Source organism: Anabrus simplex, chromosome 3, assembly GCF_040414725.1.
Source record: "Anabrus simplex isolate iqAnaSimp1 chromosome 3, ASM4041472v1, whole genome shotgun sequence".
Lineage (NCBI taxonomy): Eukaryota > Metazoa > Arthropoda > Insecta > Orthoptera > Tettigoniidae > Anabrus > Anabrus simplex.
The window spans coordinates 158,000,204-158,012,708 of NC_090267.1; the positions used below are offsets into that span (position 1 = coordinate 158,000,204).

General features: G+C 39.3%; 1 protein-coding gene across 1 annotated transcript in view; it reads right to left on the reverse strand.

Annotated features, from left to right (window-relative positions):
• LOC136867134 (cationic amino acid transporter 2) overlaps nt 1-7,294 on the reverse strand; it is a 289,680-nt gene extending 282,386 nt beyond the window's left edge. The window contains exon 1 of the mRNA XM_068227031.1: nt 7,185-7,294. The gene's annotated coding sequence lies outside the window, so the exon portion shown is untranslated. The remainder of the gene's footprint in view (nt 1-7,184) is intronic.
• Nucleotides 7,295-12,505: the final 5,211 nt, after the last annotated feature.

A 12,505-nucleotide genomic window follows, 5' to 3' on the forward strand; every position in this document is an offset into this window, starting at 1 on the left:
CCGAACCTGGAGGGTAAACAGATGATGATGATGATGATGATGATGGTGATTACACTCTTGCTTAAGACAACTAAAAGTCACAACCCTATGGATAGAAATCGTCGCAGCCTACCTCACATGATATAATCACGGAATCTCACTGGAAGATTATTTTCTTGGTTCTCGTTGACCTTCGCTGCAGACCACTGGGAGGAAACAGGTCTTATGTTAGGAGCGTCCATTCAAACACTTTCAGTAGCTGGGTCACTGTATGGAACTCGAAAAGCAACGTGTTGGTTCTCTCGCAGTCTGGGGACGCTGAATGATTCTGTTGGTCCAAACGAGACTGTTCTTTATAGCTGGATGAGTGTTTCTCGAAACTGGTCGATGTGTTGTTTCAGATATCTTCCAGTATCGTCCAAAATTTTAAAGAATGTAACATTTATTGACTTTGAAAAAGCTTTTGACTCTGTTGATAGGGAAACCCTAGATAAAGTAATCCTTGAATTTGGAGTTAAAACTAAATTGGCAAACCTAATTCGTGAAATCCTTACATACACTATATCGAAAGTAAAATTTATGGGTGAAATATCTCGACCTTTCAAAATAAATGCAAGTGTCAGGCAGGGCGATGGTTTATCTCCACTCCTTTTCAATTGTGTCATGGAAAAAATTGTAAGAATTTGGAATGAAAAACTGAAAGAATCCAAAATATTGCCACTCGTGCTGGGGGAAAAGAACAAAGGTGTTGCAATAAATTGCCTAGCATTTGCAGATGACTTTGCCATACTTTCAGAAAGCCTTACAGATGTAGCAATGCAAGTCAGTCTCCTTGAAAAGACAGCCAACATGACAGGCTTGAGAATCTCTCCCTAGAAAACAAAATTTTGACGAATATAAAAAGTGCCCCGAAGTTTTTAGTAACGGATATTGGTCAAATAGAAAAGGTAAAGAAATTCAAATATCTGGGTGAGACAACTCAAGAAAATGGTTTAGAAAATCTGCTGTAGACGAGAGAATACAAAAGATGGAAAGAGCTTATGGTATAACTAAGAATACTTACAACAAAAAGTGCTTATCAACAAAAAATAAAGCACTACAACACAGTAGTGAAACCAGAATGCCTGTATGGCAGCGAATGTCTAGCACTGAACTACAAGCTTGATAAATCAGAAATATTAGAAGGAAGAATTATAAGGAAAATATTAGGTCCTCTAAGAACTGCAGAGTTTTGGAAATTAAGAAGTAACAATGATATTTACCAGAACATAGAAAGCATATCAGAAACAATAAGAAAAAGGAGATTGCTATTTTTTGGAGATGTTCATAGAATGGATGACAATAGACTAACTAAACGAATCTTCAAGTACCTTTGGGAAAAGAAATCAACCACCACCTAGATTCAAGAATTCAAGAAAGACCTGGAAAAGAACAACATACGAGAAGAAGAATTATTGGAAAGAAAGATTTTTAGGGAGAAAGTCTTACAAATGGAAGGATTCCAAGGAAAATAAAACAGGCACAAAGTGGACTGAAGACAGGAAAAAGAAGCACAATGAAACAATGAAAGAATATTAGAAAAGGAAAGAACAACTAAGGAGGAAGAATTGAAATTGTAACGTGGTTCTTAGAAGGCCGGAACGCAAGAAGAAGACTACACTGGGATGTGGACTGCGAAGGCTGAGGATAACTTGAAAAGACAGCATCAAGTTGTATTCTTAGTTTCCTTTCTTCAAGTCTTATAGTTCTGCAGGAGATTTTGCGCAAGCCAGGAGAGTTGCCCAGTATCTGAAAATTGTTTTCTGACTATCCGTTGTAATATTTAGTATTTTAACCCAAGAATATCGTCGATAGAGACGGCTTGGATAGCGTAATCTTTCCTGACATACGCTGTCCCATTCTTTGTTCGTACACACTATAGTTGAGCCCACGAGAGTTGAAGTCTGACATTTAGCGCCACCGGCGAGAAAAAGTTGACTAACGCTGCTTGAAAATCGTCTCTTGCTATGGCAACGATAACAGCGATGCCACATTTAAGGAAGCTATCGCCACGTGGGTTTGCTTGCTCTGTAGCTTTTGTGATATTATTCCGACCAGTACTGTGTTAGCTGTGCTAGTAGTTGCTGGTTTACGTAATAATTTAAGTGATTCTTTCCTGAATATTATTTTTGTTGTTAGATTATTTTTTGTAAATTAATTAGTGGCTAATTGTACAGTTCTATTCTCTATTTGAGATGTGCATTTTTGGAGGTTATTTTCAGTTTAGTGAGTATGAAATCTCTTGACGTGTTCTGTCTTAAATGCTGGAATTATTACCACGAGCTTAGGAACGGGCCAAAGTTTACTGAATTGCATTAGGCCAACATAGTTTATTAAATATTCAGCCTGTATGAAAGAGTGATATGCCGGAGATTGAGGTAACTATTACAACGCAGCGTACTTCGTAGTTACTGCTTTCGTCGCTCAAATGTCAGACTTCAACTCTCGTGGGCCCAGGTGTAAATCCCTTCTTCCTCAACGGTAACGCTCTATGTCTATGTAGCCAAGCTCTACATTCGGGAGATGAGAGGCTTTGAATCCCACCGTCGACCGCCCTGAGAATGGTTTTCCTAGCAAATGTCAGGACAATTCCTATTCATCGGCCACAGCTGATTCCTTCCATATCCTTACCTTATTTCATTCATTGTCATTCATTTTATCCCCAGTAAATTCTCAACTGAGGTTGGCGTTAGGAAGGGCCTCCGGCCGTAAAAGTATGCCATATAATTTCATATCACCTCATCTCCGACCCCATACCAGGAAACGACTCTAAAGGTTAGACATAAGCCCTCAGATCATTCGCTTTTTTCAGTTGCCCCTTCGCTTTAGTCTTAAGTGTTCAATGATTTTAAAAAATTGGGATTCTTGCAAACGTTTATAGCCATTTTAAGCCTATAAAACATCACATTTTCGTCAAATTCAGTTCACAATAATTTTCCAATGCTTTGCAAGTTTAATTGTCAAATCGCTTGCAATACTTGAAGAGTCTTCAGAAGTCTTGAAAGCGAATTAGAACATGTTCTAATAGGACAAATAATTGCCAAGTATCTGAAGGAATTGACTAATGGAATTTGAGTATTAATCGTGCACGCTAGGCTGCTGGAAATCAAAACAACAAAAATGGCTTCCTCTTTATGGCCTAGGATATTGTGTGTGTATTAATTTCCAAGTATGTGGCACATCCCTGCCTATATTCAGTGGGCTCCATAGAGTACCACAATAAAATGAAGACAATGGCAGCGTACGAAGATACTGCAAGAGAAATATCTCAAAGAAGTGGACTGCTTTTATGTTTATTACCGTACGGTAACCTGTAAGTATTTATTTATCGTATGGCTACACATTACAATTAGACATGTGAAATTAACGATACTGACGCTATGTTATAAATACTACACTGATATCTAAATTATGACATCAGTTGTCATCAGGAAGTCGAAGACGTTCCCATTATAGGATCTGGTCTTGCAGTCCTGTATAACGTGGCGGATGGTCTGCCTGTCAGCTCCACAGTCGCATTTTGGAGATTGAAATGTATCTCACCTATGGAGAGCATATGCGCACCTGCCGTGGTTGGTCCGTATTCTGTTAAACCCTCCATCAGGCGCGCCTAAAAATGATACATGACCAGGCGCGTGGTGTACTTTATACCCCATACTTCAACAATACATAATAACACTAAATATCTCATTTTCATCCTATTTTATTTATCCACATCACTAATAATTAAAAATGTTATCATATTATACACTGCAGCAACTGAAAATGCAATAATAATTGTTATTTGCACGCTTGAAAACTTTTCAGAAATGTGATCCGATTGCACTAGCATCTTCTAATACACAGGCACTGCGCAAGTTCTAATGCATATGTTCGTGTGAGTCACAGTCTCATCTACCATATCTTCACCAACAATTTTATGGAAGGAAGATATTTTATCTTTGATTTCTCTTACATTACGTTTAGGACCAGGAAATACTTTGACATCATTTTTGGTTTTAGTTTTCCATACCTTTGAAAAATCAGTTTTTCTCCACCTGGTGGTTTTGTCTTTTCCAAAAAAGAATTCAAAACGTTCATTTTCACTTCTTTCTGAGTCAGATCCGTCATCTAAAGTGAGACCTTCCTCAGATTCAGTTTTTCTATCACTTCATATTCCTCACCTTATTCTGCACTGTCCACGTTTCCTTCCCCTGGCTGTTCTTCAATTAATTTGGCTATTTCCTCAGGCGCCAATATCCTACATAAACGGAAAATATATTGTAATTAGAGAAATAATAATAAATTGAGTGTTTTAAACGGAGACGTGCTTGAAAATATTAGTAAATAATGTGGTCGAAATACTTACCTCATAGGGCGCGCGGGGTACTTTATAGCCCGCCTGTGACACGTTTCGAATTGAAGCTACAATACAGCCGTTCTTGTGCACTCACAGAGACTCCAGACTATCATATTCAACAACTAAGGTCACAATAGAAGAATAGCAGACGAGCAACCAATCTTAGAAAAGCTATAGTGTCGCCAAGTTGAAGAAAATTAGCAATGGTGTACTTTATACCCCAGCGCGCCTGCTGGAGAGTTAAGTAAACGCTATGAGCAATGTCTGATTTGTGACGATCTTCGCATATTAGTATATTATGGAATTCCTAAATATGTTTTCATGTAATAAAACATGAATTTCCATTGTACTACTATAATTATTATTCAATTCATGTGAATAAATGCAATGTAAATGCAATGGGGTGGAAGACTATACTTGTAGTTAGTAGTTCCTTAGTGATAATTGTAATAGCTGACGAGATAAACAAAAGCCTAAATGGCAAAAACAAATGATGGGAGTAAATATATTGCAAAAGGTATGTTCAAAGTAACCAAATTAATCTTTTCCCATGTAAATTATGTTTTATTGCGCGTTTCTCGTCGTTTTAAGAATATATCCCAATGGTAGTCCAATAACCACAACTGCTACCTACCCTCCCTCCATCTTAAAACAAAATGCTATCAAACCTTGCCAAATACTTTCAAATTTGTCAAACCTTCAGCAATGTTGAACAATCTTTGACAAGATTTGATGTTTCTTATAAAGTATTGAACTGAAAAAAGAAATATGGTGTACAACAGACATTAGACGAACTAAAAGATTATCAAGACAAGAAGAATCGAAGGAAAATATGTGGATGACAAAAATATAATTAGAATTTAAAATGAGCTTGAATTTTAAGACTCTTGTTTAGCTGGTAAACAGAAAATGAAACAAACCGGAGAGCACTTAGAATTGAAAATGAGTTTGAATTTTAAGACTCTTGTTAAGCTGGTAAACAAAATGAAACAAGCCGGAGAGCACAGCAAAACTATGTGCAAACATCAGAAGGAAGGTGGTGGGGGCTGGGGTGGAAGGCTATACTTGTAGTTCCTACTACATAGATTTAACCCAGCATTCCTTAGTGATTATTGCAATAGCTGACGAGACAAACAAAAGCCTAAAGTTTGGAAATTTAGATCACCTTTTCCGTGACATGAAATGTTAGATCAAAATAATAATGATGAAACTCTAAGACCAACGGTTTACAAATTCCTGAATAGGCCGTGGTAGACCTCAACATTGGCCACCAACGTCTCCGATTCTCGCACTTTTACATTATTACTTGTGGGTTCACATAAATGATATGGCCTATGCGACAGATGTAGAGACAAAGACACAATTAATGGGCAGAATTCACGTCACGCCAAGGCACCTAGGGCATCATCCAGCCACTATTGCGGTCGCCACACCTTCGCTACTGCGTAGAGCTCAGATGTACATGGACATTCAAGGAGATCATTTTCAACCAGCACATTCTCTAACTATAGGAAGTACGCTGATCATTGTGTTCTGCTTTTTCTCTCTCAAGGCACTGCCTATTATTGTCTTAATAATAATAATGATAAATAGGATTGCAAATATCATTTGTAAAAACAACGTTCGTGACAAACATCATTAATGCCCCTCAAATCAACACAATTAACAATATCTCGGACATATTCCTTTAAACACCTGGGAGAATGGATAACAAACAACACAAAAGAAAATGTACCTATAGATATAAAAGTAAGCAAACTGGAAAGGATGTTTCATATGACAAAAAGTACATACAATAAGAAATCCCTATCCAGGAACTTGAAATTAAGACATTATCAAACAGTGGCCCGGCCAGAAATTTTATATGCAGCAGAAACTCTTAAAGTTACAAGAATTGGGATCTTGAAGAATTACAAGAAGTTGAAAGAAGAATTTTGAGAAAAATATTGGGACCTACAAGAAACAACAATGCCGAATTTAGACTACGGTCAAACAGAGAGCTATATATAAAAGTTGAAAATTGACAACTGCAATGAGGAAAAGAAGACTCCAGCATTTTGGACACATTTATAGATTAACTAAACAAATGTTCAACTTATTGAACAGTTACAAATCCAAAACAACGTGGTTCATTGTAATTGAAAAGGAAATGAAAAACGCTAGAGTTAAAATAGGTACGTCAGAAAACAGAACACGTCTCAGAGAAGTAACACGGAAGGTCGGATTTCAGGAGAGAAAGAAATTAACAACTGGGAGTAAAATTGACTCAAGAGGAAAAGGAACAACATTCTCAGAAAATGAAGGAATTTTGGAAACGAAGAAAGTTAAATGCAAAGAAAAGTAACCAAAGTTGACTTATCGTACCCTCAGAAGGGTTATTGAAATAATAATAATAATAATAATAATAAAAAGTAAGCAATCTCATGGTTCTACGTAACCGTTGTCATCGTCGTTGTAGCCATGGAGATTCCAGTTAGAACCCGCAAGGACGTAATTTATCATTTCAAAATGGCAACGGGGCCGATGACCTTTTACACAGCAAGCATCATGATAAAAATCGCTATGTTCACATTTTAGTAGCCATGTAAATCTCACTCGGGTGCTTTATTAGCAAAAAACCCTAAGGAAGGTAAATTTCGCTACAGGGTAATAAAATAATCTACGATGGCAGGAGAAAGGAGAATGGAAGTCCAAGCAAAGGAATCCTTGATGGAAATGAGGCATGCACTTACCTGAACGAAATATAATATAATTTATAAAAGTTTTAATATGTAGGATGGCATGATATGAATGTAGACGTTAAATAATGGAAAATGAAAGTAGATACCTTGTTACTGAAGAAAGACGAAGGTAAGCTAGATACAGCGTATGGATCACCAGAGAAGAAGAAAACGATTACAATGTGGTGCAATGTAATGAGAATAAGAGGCAGGTTGGTAGGACACATCTTGAGATCTAGGACTGGAGATAAGCAAGAGAATGTCAAGGCAAGGTATAGACACAGATTAGATAAGAAATATACTGCAAGAATTACGTAGAGATGGGAAAGTTAGCACAGCATAAGGGTGACGTGGAAAGAACGCAACAACTCAGATATAAAAAAGTCAATGGTAGGTATTGCATGCAAAACATATCAGTACAAGGTTCAAGTGACAATAGACTGATATTTGAGCAGTAGCACTTGTTTAGGAAATTTTATGTTCACGTCTGGTAGATGACACCACCTATCCCAAGTATGTGTTCCTCTTGAATTCCTTCATGCTTCTTCTGGAGTGTCTATGTTAGAGGCGCAGTCGATTATTAACTGGACTTTTTTCCAAGATCTTAAAATGATAAAACATCTGATAGATATTCATTTCAACTTACTGCACTCTTGGAAACAAAAATGGGTTGAAAAATCTCCATCCCAGTACCATGTCGTAACATTCATCACAACGAAACCAAGTGTTTCGCCTCGGAGAACGCGATCCACCCTAAACACGATAAAGACACATCAAGATACCGAGCAGAGAACATTCGGCTTAACGATGGCTTTGGCTCTACAGCTATGCATTCGGGAGGCGGTGGACTGGTCCCACCATCAGCTGTACTGAGAATGCTTCCCCTTGGTTTTACATTCTGCTAACTAAGGCGAATGCCAGGACAGCTCATTTTATAGGCCACAACGTGCCTCCTCCTCCTCCTCCCCCCCCCCCCCGCCGCACACTTTTCTCCACACTTCCAATCACCGCAACACATCTCTCGGCCTGAGAGAGGGCGTCAACCTCTAGGAGGCCCGCCCTACCCCTTCAGGGTACGGAATGAAACTAAGAAAACACGATAGAAATGCTGGGACAGTGGTCAGATCCCGTGACTTTCGTGCGGGGTTCTCGGGTTCGAAGCGAACCACAGCGTCATTTTGATTTTCATTATTTAATTGCCGTGTCTTCCTTTTTAATCCTGTATCACTGATTTGGTCTTATTCCACGCGAACTAGGAAATGCGAAGATAGAGTATTGCTGTATAAGTAACTCGTTTACTATCTTGCCTCTCGCAGATTGACGAGTCTTCGATTTACCAGGCTTTGTTTGCTAGTTTTTTAACGTAGCACCGACACATCGATGGTTTCTGGTGACACAAGGGTGAAGAAGTGATAGAATTGGGATGGCAGCATCCGTGGCCTTAATTAAGATACAGCCATAGCATTTGCCTGGTGTGCAGATGGCAAACCACGGGAAACCATATTCAAGGCTGGGATGTGAACCCACCATCTCCCGAATGCAAGCTGAAAGTTATGCCACCGAAACTTCACGGTCAGCTCACTCGGTCTCCGTTAATTTTTAACCACTGTTTCAATTATGACAAGATGTGAAGACAGAGTGAAAATGTTCACGTTTTACAAGAAAAACTCAGTCAAAGTTATATAAAAAGCACTCATGCAATAATGAAATGGCGTATGGCTTTTAGTGCCGGGAGTGTCCGAAGACAAGTTCGGCTCGCCATATGCAGGATTTTTGATTTGACGTCCATAGGCGACCTGCGCGTCGTGATGAGGATGAAATGATGATGAAGACGGCACATACACCCAGCCCCGTGCCAGCGAAATTAACCAATTAAGGTTAAAATTCCCGACCCTACCGGGAATCGAACCCGGGACCTCTGTGGCCAAAGGCCAGTACGCTAACAATTTAGCCATGGAGCCGGATATGCAATGAATTCACTTGAGAAACTTTTATTTACAATGCTAACTGTACAAATTAGTCGTATATTTTCTTGACAGTCCATCGCATACAAATCAGGAAAGGTTAACGTTATAAGATATAGGCCCGGTGGTATAAAACATTTTATCTGAGTTTAACGAGGAAAAATGGCTACCAGTCAAGTTAAACCTCGATTTTCCGTTGTATAAACGCTAATCTAAGATCATCTCTTCTCGATCTAAGTTCAGATTTGACTGCCGAATATTCGTCGGTTAATCTCCTTGAACCTAGATCATATTAAACATTGAACTAGACCTGAAGACTTGAGAAGAGATTCCTTGTATCGTATCTGCGTAAGAATACCGTACCTTAATCGAGGTGGGTTATAAATAACTTGAATGCTAGTAGTTAAATAATATTGCTAAAGGTTGCTCGAATTTTTCAGAAGTGAGGTTATGTGGAATAACATATAAACAATAGCCTACTGCAATGCAAACACGTTGCTATTACTTAGTTTTATGATATTGCTTCAACAGTTAATTATTTTAAATTATGTTTCAAGTTTACAAAACTAAGCAATTTTGTAATATATATATAATTTATTTTCTTTAGCAGGATGTTAAATTTCGACTTTCCATCCGATGAAGAAGAATTGATTTTTCGACGAGCTCCTAATGCCTGGCTACTTCTTCGCTCACATGATCGCAGTTCGAAGACGTAAATGACGTACCTTCCATGTTTACTTCGCGAGATCACAATATTATCTTCTCCCACTTCGACAGTCACGGCAATTTCGTATTTCATTTGTTTCCAGTCCCGGCCAGGTCAATCCCACCATTTAAGTATTATCCAACGGGCCAAGCCATTTCGTATTTCATTTGTTTTGCGGCGTTGCAACGTCCACTTTCCTGAACTCCGATTACATTTGAACTACATATGTGTAAACCGAGTTCAGATTTATACAACGCGACGAAGCCGTAATCTCAGTTCATTTTCAGAACTAGGTTCTAAATTGATCTCCGGTCAGATGTTTTTATACAACCGGGCCATAGCATACCTGTGTATGATCTCCAACCTTCAAACACTTGAATTATAGGGTGCATGCCATTTGCGCAAGACTGACCGTGGGGTACCGTGACGTAACCGCAAAAGTGCAGGTTACAGTATCGCAAAAATTCAGGTTACAGTACCGCAAATGAATGTGACAAATTAATCACACAGTGAAAGTGTCTACATGGCTCTAAGCTCTAACTGAAAATGAAAACCTACAACCTGTTTTCCAGTCATTGACCGGGTCAGGGATGGATGAATGAAGCCTCCATCTTGCGGCGAGGACAGAAATTGTGCGGCTGCCGAATCCAGTCGCACTCCTCTGGGGCAATGATTTATGACTGACAGATGAAATGAAATGATAGTGGAGAGTGTTGCTGGAATGAAGGATGACAGGGAAAACCGGAATACCTGGACGAAAACCTGTCCCGCCTCCGCTTAGTCCAGCACAAATCTCACATGGAGTGACCGGGGCTCTACGCTCTAACTATGGCATATAAATCGTTCTAGAAAGGAAGACTGCGTCTATCTATCATAAATTTATCAAGCCGTCTTTCAATTTCTGAATTTGCGAACACGGCCATATGGTACTCGTATGGCAGCACTGATGAACAGTATTACTAACACAGCCTATATGGTGCTGGTGTGGAAGTACTGCTGAACAATACAGTAGATATTGCCGGTGTAACAGTATACGTAGGTGTTCTTCAGTGTGTGAGTACTAGTACCGGCATGGATCTTGTGAAAACAGTGACCAATCATGGAGTGCAATGCGTAGACGATGAGTAACGAGAACTGGAAATATATCGTGGTGGTGCACTGTCAAAAACTGTGCAGTTACATTACAGATTAACCCAGATGCTAATGAAGTTGTGTTTACAAGAGGCGACCATATGCATGAAAGTGAAAGCGAACAGTATATTAAAAATCATATAATTAGAAATGTCCGCCTCTGTGGTGTAGTGGTTAGCGTGATTAGCTGCCACCCCCGGAGGCCCGGGTTCGATTCCCGGCTCTGCCACGAAATTTGAAAAGTGGTATGAGGGCTGGAACGGGGTCCACTCAGCCTCGGGAGGTCAACTGAGTAGAGGTGGGTTCGATTCCCACCTCAGCCATCCTGGAAGTGGTTTTCCGTGGTTTCCCACTTCTCCTCCAGGCGAATGCCGGAATGGTACCTAACATAAGGCCACGGCCGCTTCCTTCCCTCTTCCTTCCCTATCCCTTCCAATCTTCCCATCCCTCCACAAGGCCCCTGTTCAGCATAGCAGGTGAGGCCGCCTGTGCGAGGTGTTGGTCATTCTCCCCAGTTGTATCCCCGACCAAGAGTCTGAAGCTCCAGGACACTGCCCTTGAGGCGGTAGAGGTGGGATCCCTCGCTGTGTCCGAGGGAAAAGCCGACCCTGGAGGGTAAACAGATGATGATGATGATGATGATAATTAGAAATAGTTGTAAATGCATAGCTGCAGATGACCTGACTACACAACCACGTAAAATTATTCTTATAGAACTCGGTCAAGTGCAAATCATATTCACAAAGGAAGCATTAACAGTATTCGTATATCAATGTACAGAGAACGAAGGAAATTACAACCATTTTTACCTCGTTCTGCTGACGAGGCACTAGTACAATTACACGAGTGAAATATTTTAAGTAACAGACATGAGAAATTTTCTTACGAAGATCTAAACATCAAAATAGTGCGTTTTTCGTGTGAAACAAATTTAAATTTAATTTAATATCTTATGCCATATTAGCTGATGACAAATTTTATGTGATTCCAAAGCATTTTTATCAGATGCATACCATTCGTTCACATACAAATGCCGGATACATTCAACTTATATTTTGTTTACTTTTATCCAAAACTGTTGAAACGTATGAAAACATGTGGAACGGTATTCGCCAGTTATGTAAAAACAATTTTAACCCTGTTTCCGAACGCGCTTCTTAAATGTTTTAGGTTTCATTTGGGACAGGCCTGGCTCCGGAAAATCGTATACATCGGGCTGAAACGTGAATACATGAATACAATCTCAGAATTAGGACAGCATCTCAAATATTTCTTCGGTTTGCAGTATTTGTCTCCGGATACTGTAGGTGATGGGTTTGATGAATTGTACAGCATATTCCTGGTAACCCCCAACTGAATGCTTTCGCCGAGTATATATTCGAAAACTACATCAGTGATGACGCCAAATTTCCACTGGTGTTAGGGGCTAGTTTTCTTTCAAGCGATCCCTGAACGACAAATGGGGCTGAGTCTTTCCATAGTCATTTTAAAAATTATTTAATGAATCACATCCATCTGTTCATATGCAGATCGCAATGATTAAGGAATTCCAGAGTTAAATATATATTTCTATCACTTCTTTTCGGAAGAGAAAATTTAGGAAACATTTGAAAATGATAACCTACAA